The following is an 18,976-nucleotide window of genomic DNA, read 5'->3' on the forward strand; positions in this document are numbered from 1 at the left end:
AGTATATACTCTATGTTATATGGTGTATGTAATGTCTGTCATGTATGTTACATTTATTGTATGTGTATTGTATGTGTATGTGTTTTACTGACTATTGTGCTAAGTCGCCGGACACAGGGACAACTCTCCCATCCTAATATCAGATGGGAGTAGTAATCCCATACGGCGACTTAGCACAATTGGGTGGCACTATGGTCGCATGGGGACGATATGCCTCCATGCTGACGGTCAAACTCCGCCCACGCACTTCCGCCCACGCACTTCCTCCCTCTTCCCCGCGCTTCCTGCTGCAGCGGTTTCTACACCCAAACCGCAGAAAACCCACAGATAGTTTTTCATCTGCGGGTTTTACTGCGGGTTTGACCCTCACAATGGAGGTCTATGGGTGCAAAACGGCTGCAGTTCCGCACAAAGAAGTGACATGCTGCGGAATGTAAACCGCTGCGTTTCTGCGCGGTTTTTCCTGCAGCATGTGCACAGCGGTTTGCGATTTCCATAGGTTTACACGTTACTGTAAACGCAATGGAAACTGCAGCGGACCCGCAGCGGCAAAATCGCTGCTGTTCCGCGGTAAAAACCGCAAAGTGTGAACATGGCCTAACAGATTAATTTGCCAGTTTATGTGTTTTGTCTAGTCGCTGGTGTGTTGAACAAAATAGGAGAATTGATAACTTTGCAAAAAGGTAAAAAGAATTCATTCACAAATGTTTTTCAATGAGTTGTAAATTAGCAAAATGCAAATCCGTTTCCACACCTCCTGCACAGAGCCTAAACATTACTCCATAGAATTAGCAATCGAGCATACCCACGATGGGGGTAAGATTCCCGCTTCGATTCGTCCACGATCTACTAAGTTCCCCCCTTTGTCATCTTGCTCCAATGTTGAGATATTTGTCCAGGTGGTGATGGCTGAATTATATAAGATCCCTAAATTTGTGGTGAATGATAATCTAACAAAAGGGGAGAGGATTAGGTTAAGGTATTTTCAGGACCTGCCAGATATACTTATCAAACCAGCCGATAAGGGAGGTAATGTCGTCCTCTGGCCCACTTGTATGTATGAGAGAGAGGCCTTCCGTCAATTAACCCTAGAAGGCATACCCATAGAAATCTACACATTCACGCACCTGGGGCCTTTTAGGCCTGTGTGCAAATAACATGGAATAACTCAAATAAAAATACTTTTCAAAATTTATTTTACAATTGCAAGGTAAGGATGCATTCCAACTAGCGCTGGGGTCCGCCAGGAGGGGATCCGTAATGGATCTGACCTCCTGGTTACCCCAGCTAAGGCTGGCGGAATCCCGCCATTCCGGCAGCCTTAGCTGGAGTTACCAGGAGTTCAGATCCATTATGGATCCCCTTCTGGCGAACCCCAGCGCTACTGGGAACACAGCCTAAGATGTGTATATTTCAAAACATAATTATGTGCATAAAACAAAAAAAAGTAAGTAAACGGGCACGCCAAATATAGGCATTCTATATGCAATTTTTTTATGAAAACATATTTTGGTTGTTGCAAACTTGGTGCAGGAATATTTATTTGTAACTTTACATATTCCCCCGACAATTCTCGCATATTATTTTTTCGGCTGAATGTTCCTTGCATACATTTTGTCCGCAAGTAGAACAGAAACGCTCCGATTTTCTTTCCTTCTTTGCTGCACAAATATAGCAGCGCTTTCTTTTTTTTTCTCTTTGTTCTGGATGTTCCAGAAAGCGTATTCCACATCGGATCATTGCCTCCGTAATTTGCCTTCACATGTAAACAAAAGTATCACATGTAAACCTAGTACAGGCCTAAAAGGCCCCAGGTGCGTGAATATGGGGTAGTCCCAAAAAAAGGTTGTTATAACGAAATGTCTGTAACATAAAAATATATGAATAACTGGAAATTACTAACAACTATATACCTGAGGATTACCTAGATTTTCAAAATCCTAACTAAAGTACTTTTACAGAAAATAGAAAACAAGTAACCTGGCAGGCCTGCGAGGCCCCAGGTATGCGTTCTAGGGTTAAACAACAGTACGTGTTGTAGAAAACTTTCGTACAACCCTCTCTCTGTATACTCTTCTAAATTGGATACTATTATCAAACGTGCTTTGGGTGACAGCATTATCCCCAAGGATCTAGCTTTGGCTTTGGTAGTTCCGAAACCAACTATTCTGACCCTATACCTGCTCACTAAAATTCATAAGAATTCCGCCTCACCACCTGGTAGACCAATTATTTCTGGTAGGGGTAATTTTTTTGAACATATAAACAAGTGGATCGACTATCATCTCCATCAACCTTGTTTCGGGCCTCCCTTCTTTCCTCAGGAAAACGGGGGATTTGCTGCACAGGGTCAACAGCCTGCATCTAGAGGGTGATACTCTAATGATTTCAGCGGATGTTGAATCCCTTTATACCAACATTAGACATACAGATGGTTTAGCTGCTGTACAATTCTTTTTGAGCACCTCGTCGTTGTTGATGGGCATTCGGGACCTTCTGCTGGAGCTGTTGGAGTTCACCCTCACCCACAATTTCTTTGTGTTTAAGGGGTCCTTCTACTTGCAGCTCCAGGGAACCGCCATGGGGGCGGCCTTCGCGCCATCCTATGCCGGTCTCTTCCTGGGGCTGTGGGAGAGGGACCTCTTCCTGTCGGACAGATTGGGGTCTATGGAGCGCGTCCCTCTTTGGACACGCTACATAGACGATATCCTCTTTGTCTGGCAGGGCACCCCGGTCGACCTTGCGCAGCTTATTGAGGTTCTGAATGGTAATGACCTTAATATTCATCTAACATTTTCATCCAGTGCGGCATCTTTCGACTTTCTTGATGTAACTATTAGGAGAGACCATTTCAGTATATTACAGACTGACATTTTTAGGAAGGAGACGGCTACAAATAGACTTCTGCATGCATCATCTGGCCATCTGGGGCATATGATCAGATCTGTTCCGATTGGTCAGTTCCTCCACATTCGGAGAATTTGTTCATCTGATATCGTCTTTGAAAGCAGAGCGGAGGAACTGAAAGAACGTTTCAGATCACGTGGTATATTATGCTACCTGTCCATGCGAGTTGATTTATGTTGAGCTTACCACGCGGCAGCTCAAGGTCCGCATCAGAGAGCATGTTTTGGGGATTCAGGAGGCAGCCAGCCACATGGAGGCGTCCACCCTAAAAATCATTCCCCGACATTTCAAAGAACTACACAATTGCGACAGTACCCTGTTGAGGGAGCGTGGCATTGATGATATTAAGATCAATATTAGGGGTGGTGATTTGCCCAGACGCCTGGGGAGACTGGAGACGAGATGGATTTGGCAACTTAATTCAGTCCATCCCTTTGGCCTTAATGAATGCCTTTCATTTGCACCCTTCCTCTAGTCTTCCGGCTGTTGAATCAATAGTGGGTGCCACTACCCACGTGGTTGCTTTTTATATTGATTTTAACTTTATCTTTTATTTTTTAGTGATTACTCTTCTTTGGCCATGCTACCTACATACTGGCTGCAATGGAAATTCTTCGCTTTAGGATATACTGTGGACTTTCAATTTTTTTCATTTTTTTCCATTTTTTTTCATTCTTTTGCAATATAACTACATCCCTGTACATCTATATGAGAGATATTTCTTCTATATATAGGTCATTGTATGCCTTCTGCTGTCTATGTAGTTTATGGCTTTATTTTTGTGCGGCTCTATTTATATTGATATATAATTCTCTAAATGTTTTTTGATACATTGTATTTTTTGTTATAGTTATATGCGTATATAGGCACTTGTTGATATAGCTACATGTATATATAGATATTATAGATATATGTGTGCGCACATTTGTTTTCCATTATTCATATTTTGTATATGGTATTTGTCTTAATATTGTGCTGTGACTATTGATTATGGCACTGTGTTATTATGTTTTGTTTTTTTATTATTGGCATCTTATATTGTTCGGCGTATTGCTGTTAGTGCGCACGCACTATTTGCGTTCTGCATCTATATACTTACTTGTAATTATAATGTCTGCAATGTTTGCCCTAAATCAAAATGGCTGCTGACATTCTTCTGGTCATGCGCCGTCTGTACCTGGGCTCCTTCGCCACTTCCGGCCCGCGGTCCCGCGCCGGTTAGCATGGGCCCGTGTTTGCCGGCTCGGGCAGGCGTGGTCCGATTGGGATGGTGAGTTTGCGCATTGGTCAGACCTAGTCGCTTGGCAGCTATAAATTACTTGTGGGTTGGTTCATAGTACGCCCCCTGAACAAGGATTTCACCGAAACGCGCATCGAGGTTGGTGTGAGCTGGCGTGATCCCCTGTGTATTGCTGGTATGTCTACACTTTGATTTGTGCAGTGTTTTCCTGATTTTAACCCTGCTGTTCTGTTCGGTCAAAAATGACCGTTTTTGAACTTTGATATTTTTTTAAAAATTCATTATGCGGTTCTGAAACTTATGGTTAGTTCTATTTCCCTAATTAGAGGGGTTCTTTCTAAGGGTACCTTTTTTTTTTGGTTTAGTTTTTGCGCCACATTTTTTTCACACTTGTACTGTTCCCGGTCAAAAATGACCGAATAGCATTTTAGCCATTTTTTGAGTAAAACAAATGAGTTATAATTTCTTTTGAGATCTACTATTGTTTATGAAGTAAACAGTTGCTTTAGGTGCAGATTTACACATGCTTTCAGTACAAACAATACGTATTGGCTTTCAGTACAGTTCTGTGCAATTCTTTTTCTCTGTATGTTATTTACCCTGCTTTTTTTTATTTTCCTTGTGCTGGTTCTCTGTGCAAAGCAGACCTTGTGGTGTTGGAGCCCAGGGGGTGGTGTCTGGTGTCTCTTTTTCTTATCTTATCAGTAAGTAAGCAGTTCAGCCAGCCATTTCAAATTCAAATGAGCTTTATTGGCAGGACTAAAGGTACCTTCACACTGAGCAACTTTCCAACGAGAACGACAGCGATCTGTGACGTTGCAGCGTCCTGGATAGCAATCTCGTTGAGTTTGACATGCAGCAGCGATCTGGATCCCGCTGTGATATCGCTGGTCGGAGCTAGAAGTCCAGAACTTTATTTCGTCACTGATCACCCGCTGTCACCCGCTGGATCGGCGTGTGTGATGCCGATCCAGCGATGTCTTCACTTGTAACCAGGGTAAACATCGGGTTACTAAGTGCAGGGCCGCGCTTAGTAACCCGATATTTACCCTGGTTACCTTTGTAAAAGTTAAAAAAAAAAACACTACATACTCACATTCTGATGTCTGTCACGTCCCCTGCCGGCGTCCACAGGGTTAAAACTGCTTTCGGCAGGAACGCTTGCTAATGCTGCGCTGCTGCCGAGAGCTTCCTGCACTGACTGTGTGACAGCTCCCCAGCGACCACACAACGACTTACCAACGATCACGGCCAGGTCGTATCGCTGGTCGTGATCGTTGGTAAGTCGTTTAGTGTAACGGTACCTTAAGTACACAAAGAATATGGTAAAAACACTGAGGGTGGGGAAGGGAGGTATATAGAGGTGGAGGATATATCAGACTCCTTTGTTGAAAAAAACAAGCCTGAGCTTCCACAAGGTATTCTCAGCAAAACAGGTGGTGTACATAGTTCCATGTTTTATTTCACTCAAGACACAACAGTGGTTTTTTATATTATTTTTACTATTTACTATTACTATTGTTTTCAAAATGTTTGCACGCAGTAAAATTTTATACTATAGTTAATTTTAGTTATAGTTACAGTTAGTTATAGTTGTTATAGTAGTAGTAGTTGTTATAGTTAGTTAGTTAAGCTCAAATTTGTAATTGCTGTGCAGAATTCAATAAGCCCTTGTAACCTTTATAAACACAAAATAAATAAAAAAATTGAGTTTTTTACGTATTTTTTTTTATAATGACCAACCATGTTCACATACAGTATACTAATGCAACAGGTATTCAAAAAAAAATTTTTTAAGTAGCTAAAACAGCATTTTAATAGGTCCGGTCAAAAATGGCCAGCGCAGTACAAGTGTATAGTGGAAACGAATAGAATAGCAGGGTTAACATATGATATTGTTATACTACTATTATTGTGGAACTTTCTGTGCACTAAGCCTAATGTGCTCTACTTGGTATCATACACCTTGTCTTCACATGGGAATCGCTACCTGACTCCTAGTCTCCATGCTGTGTGTTGCCACAGATCCCCCATTTGTTGTCAATGTTCTTTGTTTTATATTTATTGAATAAAATTTTTTCTATGAATTTCTTGACATTTGGACTATGGCACTACTTTATTTAGTGGTTTAGCTTTATGGAAGCAACAGTGTGTCCCACACCTTTCCATTACAGGCTTACTATATGAGATAATTCCCTTTGGCAATATGACTAAATATCCCTATCATTGCCTGTTGTGTTTGCCGTGCTTTCATCCATAGAGAATATTGTTAATTATTAAACATCTATTAGTTTGTCCCAGTGTATTATGCAGTCCAGACAAAGGAAGAAAATATCTGTATCTAAAGGGTTAACCTGCAAGAAGAGGACATAGCTGCTTCTAAAATGTTAATCTGCAGAAGAACATAGCTACTTCTAAAGGGTTCATCTGCAAGAGAAAGAAAGTGCTCCTGTAAAAGTTTAATCTGAGTCTCTCACTACATACACATGTAGCAAGCAGCGGCCTCAATGAAAAAAGACTGTTGCAGGGTTTACATAGGTTGTAGACACTTCTACCCTCCGCCTGCTCCATAATACACAATAATCCATCTTAAATGCTTATTATATATTAATTTTTGGCAGCCAAGATTTCACCTGTGCTTACACACAGGATGCACACAGTCTTCCCCAGCAAACTAGTATTTCCAGGTAAGAAGCAGAAAGACCACAGAACTGTCAAAATAGTGAGGTGAGATAGTGAACTCCACGCTCTGTGTACTAAAGTTCCAGATGGTTGATTACTAAATTCACTAAGGCTACGTTCACATTTGCGTTGTTGTGTGTTGCGTCGGCGACGCATCGGCGACGCAACGCACAACGCATGCAAAACGCATGCAAAACGCATTGTTTTGTGACGCATGCGTCCTTTTTTTGCTTGATTTTGGACGCACAAAAAATGCAACTTGCTGCGTCCTCTGCGCCCTGACGCTTGCGCCGCAGTGACGCATGCGTCACAAAACGCAAGTGCAATGCATGTCCATGTGCCCCCATGTTAAATATAGGGGCGCATGACGCATGCGTCGCCGCAGCGGCGCCCGACGCTGCGTCGCACAACGCTAATGTCAACGTAGTAAATAAGACAATTTTTTTTACCTTTCCTAATCTATATATATAATTGTCTAAGGGTTTTTCCGTCTGTCTGTCTGTCTGTCTGTCTTTCTGTCTGTCTGTCCTGGAAATCCCGCGTCTCTGATTGGTCAAGGCCGCCAGGCCTCGACCAATCAGCGACGGGCACAGCATGGCGACGATGATGTCATAATGGAAATCCCGCGTCTCTGATTGGTCAAGTGTTATGACCCCAATGGCGAGGGTCTCAGAGGAACAAGTAAGTCTGCGAAGTACAAAAATCCAGCTCATAGGGCAGTGGTAACTGGGTTGACCATATATCTACTCCTAACGCCAACACTAGAAGTAGCCGGGGAACATGCCTACGTTGGTCGCTAGATGTCTCGCGCCAGCCGGAGGACTAACTACCCCTAGAAGAGGAAAACAAAGACCTCTCTTGCCTCCAGATAATAGACCCCAAAAGTTGGATACAAGCCCCCCACAAATAATAGCGGTGAGGTAAGAGGAAATGACAAACACAGAGATGAACTAGGTTTAGCAAAGAGAGGCCCACTTACTAATAGCAGAATGTAGTAAGATAACTTATATGGTCAACAAAAACCCTATCAAAATTCCACACTGGAAATTCAAGAACCCCCGAACCGTCTAACGGCCCGGGGGGAGAACTCCAGCCTTCCTAGAGCTTCCAGCAAGGTTAGGATACAGATTATGTACAAGCTGGACAAAAATGCAAACAAAAACAAATAGCAAAAAGCAAGAAAGCAGACTTAGCTTAATCTAGCAGGAACCAGGATCAGTAGACAAGAGCACAACAGATTAGCTCTGATTACAACGTTGCCAGGCATTGAACTGAAGGTCCAGGGAGCTTATATAGCAACACCCCTGAACTAACGGCCCAGGTGAGCATACAAGGGATGACTGACATACCCAGAGTCAAATCACTAGTAACCACTAGAGGGAGCCAAAAAGCAAATTCACAACAGTACCCCCCCCTTAGTGAGGGGTCACCGAACCCTCACCAAGACCACCAGGGCGATCAGGATGAGCGGCGTGAAAGGCACGAACCAAATCGGCCGCATGCACATCAGAGGCGACCACCCAGGAATTATCCTCCTGACCATAGCCCTTCCACTTGACCAGGTACTGAAGCCTCCGCCTGGAGAGACGAGAATCTAAGATCTTCTCCACCACGTACTCCAACTCGCCCTCAACCAACACCGGAGCAGGAGGCTCCGCAGAAGGGACCACAGGCACAACGTACCGCCGCAACAAGGACCTATGAAATACGTTGTGAATGGCAAACGACACCGGAAGATCCAGGCGAAAGGATACAGGATTAAGGATTTCCAATATCTTGTAAGGACCAATGAAGCGAGGCTTAAATTTGGGAGAGGAGACCTTCATAGGAACAAATCGAGAAGACAGCCATACCAAATCCCCAACGCGAAGTCGGGGACCCACACCGCGGCGGCGGTTGGCAAAACGCTGAGCCTTCTCCTGTGACAACTTCAAGTTGTCCACCACATGACTCCAGATCCGCTGCAACCTATCCACCACAGAATCCACCCCAGGACAGTCAGAAGGCTCCACATGTCCCGAGGAAAAACGAGGATGGAAACCAGAGTTGCAGAAAAATGGCGAAACCAAGGTGGCGGAACTAGCCCGATTATTAAGGGCAAATTCAGCCAACGGCAAGAAGGTCACCCAATCATCCTGATCAGAAGAGACAAAACACCTCAAATAAGCCTCCAGAGTCTGATTAGTTCGCTCCGTTTGTCCGTTAGTCTGGGGATGAAAAGCGGACGAAAACGACAAATCAATGCCCATCCTACCACAAAAGGATCGCCAGAACCTGGAAACAAACTGGGATCCTCTGTCCGACACAATATTCTCAGGAATGCCGTGCAAACGAACCACGTTCTGGAAGAACACAGGAACCAGATCAGAAGAGGAGGGCAGCTTAGGTAAAGGAACCAAATGGACCATCTTGGAGAAACGATCACATATCACCCAGATGACAGACATGCCCTGAGACACCGGAAGATCAGAAATGAAATCCATAGAGATGTGTGTCCAAGGTCTCTTCGGGACAGGCAAGGGCAAGAGCAACCCGCTGGCACGAGAACAGCAAGGCTTAGCTCGAGCACAAGTTCCACAGGACTGCACAAATGACCGCACATCCCTTGACAAGGAAGGCCACCAAAAGGACCTGGCCACCAGATCTCTGGTGCCAAAAATTCCCGGGTGCCCTGCCAACACTGAGGAATGAACCTCGGAAATGACTCTGCTGGTCCATTTAGCAGGCACAAACAATCTGTCAGATGGACAAGAGTCAGGCCTACCAGCCTGAAATCTCTGCAACACACGCCGCAGATCAGGAGAAATAGCTGACAAGATAACTCCTTCCTTAAGAATACCCACAGGTTCAGCGACTCCAGGAGCATCAGGCACAAAGCTCCTAGACAGAGCATCGGCCTTCACATTCTTAGAACCTGGTAAATACGAGACCACAAAGTCAAAACGGGAGAAAAACAATGACCAGCGGGCCTGTCTAGGATTCAGGCGTTTAGCAGACTCGAGATACATCAGATTTTTGTGATCAGTCAAGACCACCACACGATGCTTAGCACCCTCGAGCCAATGACGCCACTCCTCAAATGCCCACTTCATGGCCAACAACTCCCGATTGCCCACATCATAATTTCGCTCTGCCGGCGAAAACTTCCTGGAGAAAAAGGCACAAGGTCTCATAGTAGAGCAACCAGGGCCTCTCTGCGACAAAACGGCCCCTGCCCCAATCTCCGAAGCATCCACCTCCACCTGAAAGGGAAGTGAGGTGTCAGGTTGGCACAAAACAGGCGCCGAAGTAAACCGGCGTTTCAACTCCTGGAAAGCCTCCACGGCAGCAGGAGCCCAGTTAGCTACATCAGAGCCTTTCTTGGTCATATCCATCAATGGTTTAACAACGCTAGAAAAATTTGCGATAAAACGACGGTAGAAGTTAGCAAAACCCAAGAACTTCTGAAGACTCTTAACTGACGAGGGTTGAGTCCAATCATGAATAGGTCGGACCTTGACTGGGTCCATCTCCGCAGCAGAAGGGGAAAAAATGAACCCCAAAAAGGGAACCCTCTGTACACCAAAGAGACACTTTGAGCCTTTAACAAACAAAGAATTTTCACGCAAAATCTTAAAAACCATCCTGACCTGCTCCACATGCGAGTCCCAATCATCAGAAAAAACCAGAATATCATCCAGATAAACAATCAAAAATTTATCCAGATACTTCCGGAAAATGTCATGCATGAAGGACTGAAAAACTGAAGGTGCATTAGAGAGCCCAAATGGCATCACCAAGTACTCAAAATGACCTTCGGGCGTATTGAATGCGGTTTTCCATTCATCGCCTTGCTTAATGCGCACAAGGTTGTACGCACCACGAAGGTCTATCTTGGTGAACCACTTGGCACCTTTAATCCGGGCAAACACAAGCCACTCAGAGGTAAAGGGGAAAAGAAAAAAAAAATGAGAAAAAGAAAAAAAAAACTCAGAATTTTCTTTCTTATAATCCCGCTTCTGCAATGCATTTAACATTTAATACAGGCCTGGCAAACTGTTATGACCCAAATGGCGAGGGTCTCAGAGGAACAAGTAAGTCTGCGAAGTACAAAAATCCAGCTCATAGGGCAGTGGTAACTGGGTTGACCATATATCTAGCTTAATCTAGCAGGAACCAGGATCAGTAGACAAGAGCACAACAGATTAGCTCTGATTACAACGTTGCCAGGCATTGAACTGAAGGTCCAGGGAGCTTATATAGCAACACCCCTGAACTAACGGCCCAGGTGAGCATACAAGGGATGACTGACATACCCAGAGTCAAATCACTAGTAACCACTAGAGGGAGCCAAAAAGCAAATTCACAACAGTCAAGGCCGCCAGGCCTCGACCAATCAGCGACGGGCACAGTAGCGACGTAGATGTCATAATGGTTGCCAATGGCGACGATGATGTCATAAAGGTTGCCTCGACCAAACAGCGACGGGCACAGTCTGCCGCGAATTCTGGAATCATCATTGTCCATATACTACGGGGACATGCATATTCTAGAATACCCGATGCGTTAGAATCGGGCCACAGTCTAGTTAGATATATTTAAGAAAGGTTTTATACTTTAGTTTCCGTTTACTTCATTAATAAGTCATCTTTAAAGCCCAGACAGACCTGAATATGTATAATTGATCCACCCCTCATTTCCTATAGAGGTCTATGTTTTATGCATTGGGTACATCTATTAACACGATCTCTTGTATTTCAGATATATGCCGGGGTCACACTTGCGATTTTGATGTGAGAAACTCTCGCGAGTCTCTTGCATCAATACCCAGCACTGCTGCCGGCACTCGGGACGGGAGCATGTGGCTGCAAGTATTTCTATGCAGCTGAATGCTCCGGTCCTGAGTGCCGGCGGCAGCGTCGGGTATTGACGCGAGTTTCTCACATCACACTCACAAGTGTGACCCCGGCCATATTAAGAGTACTGACCTTTTAGTCACTGCTTTCTGCATTTATTTGCTATAAATAAATATATCAAATGGTCCACACTTATATTACCAGGTAAACAATTATACACGCTGCCATCATAACTCTAAAAGCACAGTATACACCACATTGTCATGACATATCATGCCTCTCCCTCGCAGAGTGTTGGCGTTATTACACTCAGGATTTTTCAGGCTTAAGTAAATTTTAAGCTTTGATAAATTTCTAATATATCTTGTGTTTTAAATGCTTATCATTTTAAAATATCTGTTTGCTGTCAGTAAATTGGAACATTCTTACTTATATTTCAATTCAAACGAACAAAGGAAACAATAGACCTCCGCACTGCTGTTTTTTTTGGGCTAGACTCTGTTATTTTTATCACCCTTTATCAGTGAGCCGATATTATATCCTTTTTATACAACGTGGTGCGACTTGCGAAGTAGTACATAACAGTCCATGAAAAGATAAAAAAGTGCACTTACCCGTGTATGTAAAAAGTCACAACTTTATTCGGACAACATTACAATAACAGCCAGGGAGAGTGTAGAAAAAATGCGGACAACGATCGTTTCGTGCCTCAGCACTTCAACGGGTCCAAACCGTTGAAGTGCTGAGGCACGAAACGATCGTTGTCCGCATTTTTTCTACACTCTCCCTGGCTGTTATTGTAATGTTGTCCGAATAAAGTTGTGACTTTTTACATACACGGGTAAGTGCACTTTTTTATCTTTTCATGGACTGTTACTTATATTTCAATGATCAAAACCATCTCTGCGTTAGTTCAACCCACACACACTTTAGATTGTTACAATGTATGACCCTAAGACCACGTGCGCACTTTGAGTATTTGGTGCGTTTGTTACCTCAGTATTTGTAATTCAAAACCAGGAGTGGGTGATAAATACAGAAGTGGTGACGTGCTTCTATTATACTTTTCCTCCGACTGTTTCTGTCCTGATTTTGCCTTACAAATACTGAGCTAAAATACTGACCAAATACTGAACATGAGTGCAGCGCCCCAGAGTCCTGGTCGTTGCAGTACTGTGGCTCCGCCACTAAGGGGAGCTATGGTGCGTCTGATGGCACTGAAGGAGTTCATCGGATCAGGTATCACAGACACCAATACATTTCACAGCCGGGCCTCCGGGGGGAGCTAAGGGTTCTATTCACTAGGCCACTCCCCACCATAGTGGGTAAACTGGGGGTCAGGCAGGAAGTTAGATCAGAAAGCTGACTGGGTTGGAACCAGGCAACACCTTGTGGCAGAGGGTGTTGTGGGGGAAGATACAGTAGGGTCTCTGTCAGGGGTGGGATCCTGACAGAGGCTTGGCAACTTGAACGAACGTAACGGGACCGTGCCTGCTCAGGATAGCGGCGGTGCCCAAGGAAGGATTAGAAGCGAGATAGATTGTGCTGAGTGAGAAACGAGATCACGCAAAAGGAGAAATACCAGTAGGAGTCGTGCTGTAAGACCGAAGCAACATCCTACTGAGGCGCACTACCGGTGGCCGGAATGCCGAGGGAGTATCATAACATTCAGCTTCAAGCAATACTCCAAACAGCGGCAGGACAGTCAGTCTAAGGCGGGCTGTCTAACTTAAATCACCTATGCAGTCTTGGGGGGCAACTTGTGGAGAGGGGCGACTCTAGGGTCCCGGAAGAGCTCCGAGCCTACCCGTCAAACGGGTGCCGTCCCCAAGTTTGGAGCGCCCCCACTGCCGCAGGGCCGAGGGGTACCCGGTACCGGGCCTCTGAGTCTCTGCTCTGGGGTTGTCACGGTGGCTAGGCCCCGGTCCGTGGCCCTGCCGAGGGGCGTACAGTGATAGATATGATATGGATGATGGTGGTGGTGAGGCTGTGGTGGTGCGGTGCGGTAAATAACGAGGACACCAGGTTGCAGTCTCTTTACCTCTTTACTGAAGATCTCTGGGTCCTCAGTCCGGAATCCGGATAACCAGGCTGCGCAAGTCCGGCCGGCCCAATGGCACCTCCGGAGTTCTCTTAGCAGGTGGAAATCTGTGCCTTCCTGCTAGCGCTATGTGTTGTGGTCCTTCCCTGCTGTGCTTACAGAAAGTCCCCACAACTGTTGTGTCTGTTTCTTAAGTTCCCTCACAACTCGATTAGATGATGTTCTGCTAATCCTCCGTCCCTCCCTGGTGTTCTGGTTGGGACGGCACCCGTTTGACGGGTAGGCTCGGAGCTCTTCCGGGACCCTAGAGTCGCCCCTCTCCACAAGTTGCCCCCCAAGACTGCATAGGTGATTTAAGTTAGACAGCCCGCCTTAGACTGACTGTCCTGCCGCTGTTTGGAGTATTGCTTGAAGCTGAATGTTATGATACTCCCTCGGCGTTCCGGCCACCGGTAGTGCGCCTCAGTAGGATGTTGCTTCGGTCTTACAGCACGACTCCTACTGGTATTTCTCCTTTTGCGTGATCTCGTTTCTCACTCAGCACAATCTATCTCGCTTCTAATCCTTCCTTGGGCACCGCCGCTATCCTGAGCAGGCACGGTCCCGTTACGTTCGTTCAAGTTGCCAAGCCTCTGTCAGGATCCCACCCCTGACAGAGACCCTACTGTATCTTCCCCCACAACACCCTCTGCCACAAGGTGTTGCCTGGTTCCAACCCAGTCAGCTTTCTGATCTAACTTCCTGCCTGACCCCCAGTTTACCCACTATGGTGGGGAGTGGCCTAGTGAATAGAACCCTTAGCTCCCCCCGGAGGCCCGGCTGTGAAATGTATTGGTGTCTGTGATACCTGATCCGATGAACTCCTTCAGTGCCATCAAACGCACCATAGTGGCGGAGCCACAGTACTGCAACGACCAGGACTCTGGGGCGCTGCACTCCCCCCTGGTTAAACACAGTACTCCGGGACTGAGAAGAAAACAACAATACAAGTTAGCAAAAAGACATACAGTTTTGTTGAGTGCAAAAACAAAAAGTATACTTAAACAGAGATTCCCTTTATGGGAGGTGAGGACACTTGAACGTTACAAACATGGTTAAATATCATAGCAACATGCTACAATTAACTTTCTTTTTACCCAACCGGGTATTCTACTAAGTGCAAAATTGTTGAACAATAATTTAACATTGCCTTTAAGGACACACACTCTGCATCCACTAAAGACCTTCTTATAATCACATTATAAGGCAATTTAACTTTTCCATTCCCCTTCTTAAAATCTGCAGGACCGCCTGTCCTAACGGCACCAGACCTACTGCCTCTCCCTTCTATGCAGGACCGCCCCGTTCAGCCCGGGCCTACTGCCTTTTCAACTACTATACACAGTATAGAACCTAACGTTACTTTCAGTTTAAGAGCACCGAGCCATTTTTACATGACTCCTCTGAGGACTCAGGGTTCACCTTCTATCCCCACTATCTATCAACATTATCAAAAACAGTTTCTTTTATCGAACATTAATTCTTCTCATTATCTTCCTCACTAACATGCATGCTGGACACCACGTCTACCCCTACGGGCCCACTGCATCCTTCTTCTAGCTTTCACTTTCTGTCGGAGAACATCATCAGCATTTCTTTACAATTAACTAGTTGGATACATATAACTTTCTCGTATAAACATTATCATCACTTTCTTTCACCAAACATTATTGCTATCTCTTAGCCTTTAAAGCAATATCACCATTTCTGTGCATCAAATGAACATCCCCTTTAAGAGGGGACCAAGTCTCTATGAGGTAGCATATCTTCTCAAGCTACCAGTCCATACTCAACAAAGGTTCCAGTGTGGTATCTTCACAAAGAGTCCTTTTTGAAGTAAAACCAGTAGGGAGCACCTTTAATAAGGTGCAAACTATGTACAAAAAGTTTGTATCATGCACTGTTCATGATTGCGGCAGTTCTTTTCAACTGAAAACTTGTGCAACAAAAACTCAGAAAAATAAACAAAACAATAGGGATCCCGGGTCAACAAAAGGATCCCCTTAAGAGTTAACCCTGGACGGGTTTTAGCAGCAAAATCAGGAAACAAACAAACAGTTAAGAAACTATGTACATATTCAGAATACAGGAACATCTACTCAAACCACCCAGGGGGCAGCACCGGCGGGGGCAACCCCTTTGGGTATTGCGAGCCGCCTGGTACTGCATAAGGGGGTCTGTCGTCCCATCTGGGGGTCTGTGTACCCACAGTCTTCAGTCCTTGGGCAGTAGACACGCTGTTCACCTGAGGAGGTGCCTGCGTGGCCACGACAGCGGTGGAGGTCATGACGCGGCAAGTCGTGGTTTTCACAGTTGTGCCTGCTGGGGTGACCACAGTGGTCTCAGTGGTAACCGTGGGCCGGTCACAAGGGGGCACCCTGGCCACGGGGAACAACTTTTCGGACACCCTAGGCAAGGGGGTCATGGAACTGTGCCTCTTGTGGACGTTCAGGGCAAACCACCCCTTCTCTCCAAGGTGCCGGGTGTAAATGACATCATCCCCTGGATAAAGATCCCGGCCCGGGTGGCCCTCTCTAAGATGCGACTCTACATACCGCCGGTTAACAAAAACTTCGGCATATAGACCCGGCTCCTTTATAAAGCCCCAGCCTCCACGGAGCTTAAAGTCAATGACGGTGCCCTGCCTGCGCAGGGCCTGCTAAGCAGTGGGATCCTTGCGGGCCCGGTCCTTGACCGCCAAGTCTTTTTTATGGTGGGCCTCCAGCCCGGCCTGGTAGGTTTTCTCCTCCTCTTTCCACTGTTGTTCTAGCTGGACCCGGTATTCCTCCCAGCTTAGGGCCTATACCATCTCCCCCTCTTGGGTCTTCACCCCGGGGAACCCCATAAGGTTAGATCCTGGGTTCACCCAGCGACACACTGTGCGCTCCGCACGGACTTCACACAGCAGGGTGGTTGGCGCGATCGGGGCCTTCATGCGGTGTTCCATGCCCGTGGCCTCCTCCCAGGGTAACAGGCGTTGGAGTCTATGGGTTTCGGGGAGAGGGGGTGCCGCAACGGGGCCTACTAGTAAGCCCTCGGCCGGTGGGACGGGGTCGGCGGACTCACCAGCCGATGCAGGGGCCTCCTCCGCGGCAGATTCCTCTGGCGGTGTCGACGAGGATCTCAGCGGCTGCTCCAGGTACGGTGCAGGATCCGACGCCTGAGGACCTTCTTCCAGCGCTGCCTGGTACGGAGCCTGGGCCTTCATGCTCAGTTGGAGGAGTTGGTCGATCAGGCTCTCCATCTCGACCCGCAGAAGTTCAGTGCTGTCCACGGAGAACGGGCTGCTGGGCTCATCCGGGTAGTTGGGGGAGACTTCCACTTCAACCCCACTGTCGGGTTCGGAGCTGCTGGCCATAGCGTCCTCCACGTGGGTCACTTCCTGGTCTTTTTCCCGCTCTCTCCTTCGTGGGCGGTGTCGTTTTCTCGGTCTCCGCCCTCCATTGAGGATTAGGAGGCGGATCTCTGCTGCTGACGGACACGTCCTCACGGTGCAGAAATATTTAGACTGGGCGGCCATTGCTTTTCACGCTCTTCAGCTTGCCTACGCCCACTCCACGCCCCTCTTCTTTTCCTGCGCTCTCCTCAGCGCTATAATGGCGGCGGATTTTGGCGGTAAATGGCGCAGCCCAGCCTTTGTAATAAAGTACAGTCCAAGCACAACAAATCACAGTCCCAAGGCACACATGACCTGATTCTTCAGGCTTAAGTAGATCCTGTTCGTGACGCCAAGTTTGGAGCGCCCCCACTGCCGCAGGGCCGAGGGGTACCCGGTACCGGGCCTCTGAGTCTCTGCTCTGGGGTTGTCACGGTGGCTAGGCCCCGGTCCGTGGCCCTGCCGAGGGGCGTACAGTGATAGATATGATATGGATGATGGTGGTGGTGAGGCTGTGGTGGTGCGGTGCGGTAAATAACGAGGACACCAGGTTGCAGTCTCTTTACCTCTTTACTGAAGATCTCTGGGTCCTCAGTCCGGAATCCGGATAACCAGGCTGCGCAAGTCCGGCCGGCCCAATGGCACCTCCGGAGTTCTCTTAGCAGGTGGAAATCTGTGCCTTCCTGCTAGCGCTATGTGTTGTGGTCCTTCCCTGCTGTGCTTACAGAAAGTCCCCACAACTGTTGTGTCTGTTTCTTAAGTTCCCTCACAACTCGATTAGATGATGTTCTGCTAATCCTCCGTCCCTCCCTGGTGTTCTGGTTGGGATGGCACCCGTTTGACGGGTAGGCTCGGAGCTCTTCCGGGACCCTAGAGTCGCCCCTCTCCACAAGTTGCCCCCCAAGACTGCATAGGTGATTTAAGTTAGACAGCCCGCCTTAGACTGACTGTCCTGCCGCTGTTTGGAGTATTGCTTGAAGCTGAATGTTATGATACTCCCTCGGCGTTCCGGCCACCGGTAGTGCACCTCAGTAGGATGTTGCTTCGGTCTTACAGCACGACTCCTACTGGTATTTCTCCTTTTGCGTGATCTCGTTTCTCACTCAGCACAATCTATCTCGCTTCTAATCCTTCCTTGGGCACCGCCGCTATCCTGAGCAGGCACGGTCCCGTTACGTTCGTTCAAGTTGCCAAGCCTCTGTCAGGATCCCACCCCTGACAGAGACCCTACTGTATCTTCCCCCACAACACCCTCTGCCACAAGGTGTTGCCTGGTTCCAACCCAGTCAGCTTTCTGATCTAACTTCCTGCCTGACCCCCAGTTTACCCACTATGGTGGGGAGTGGCCTAGTGAATAGAACCCTTAGCTCCCCCCGGAGGCCCGGCTGTGAAATGTATTGGTGTCTGTGATACCTGATCCGATGAACTCCTTCAGTGCCATCAAACGCACCATAGCTCCCCTTAGTGGCGGAGCCACAGTACTGCAACGACCAGGACTCTGGGGCACTGCACTCCCCCCTGGTTAAACACAGTACTCCGGGACTGAGAAGAAAACAACAATACAAGTTAGCAAAAAGACATACAGTTTTGTTGAGTGCAAAAACAAAAAGTATACTTAAACAGAGCTTCCCTTTATTGGAGGTGAGGACACTTGAACGTTACAAACATGGTTAAATATCATAGCAACATGCTACAATTAACTTTCTTTTTACCCAACCGGGTATTCTACTAAGTGCAAAATTGTTGAACAATAATTTAACATTGCCTTTAAGGACATACACTCTGCATCCACTAAAGACCTTCTTATAATCACATTATAAGGCAATTTAACTTTTCCATTCCCCTTCTTAAAATCT

The sequence above is a fragment of the Ranitomeya variabilis genome, chromosome 7 (genome assembly GCF_051348905.1).
Source record: "Ranitomeya variabilis isolate aRanVar5 chromosome 7, aRanVar5.hap1, whole genome shotgun sequence".
Lineage (NCBI taxonomy): Eukaryota > Metazoa > Chordata > Amphibia > Anura > Dendrobatidae > Ranitomeya > Ranitomeya variabilis.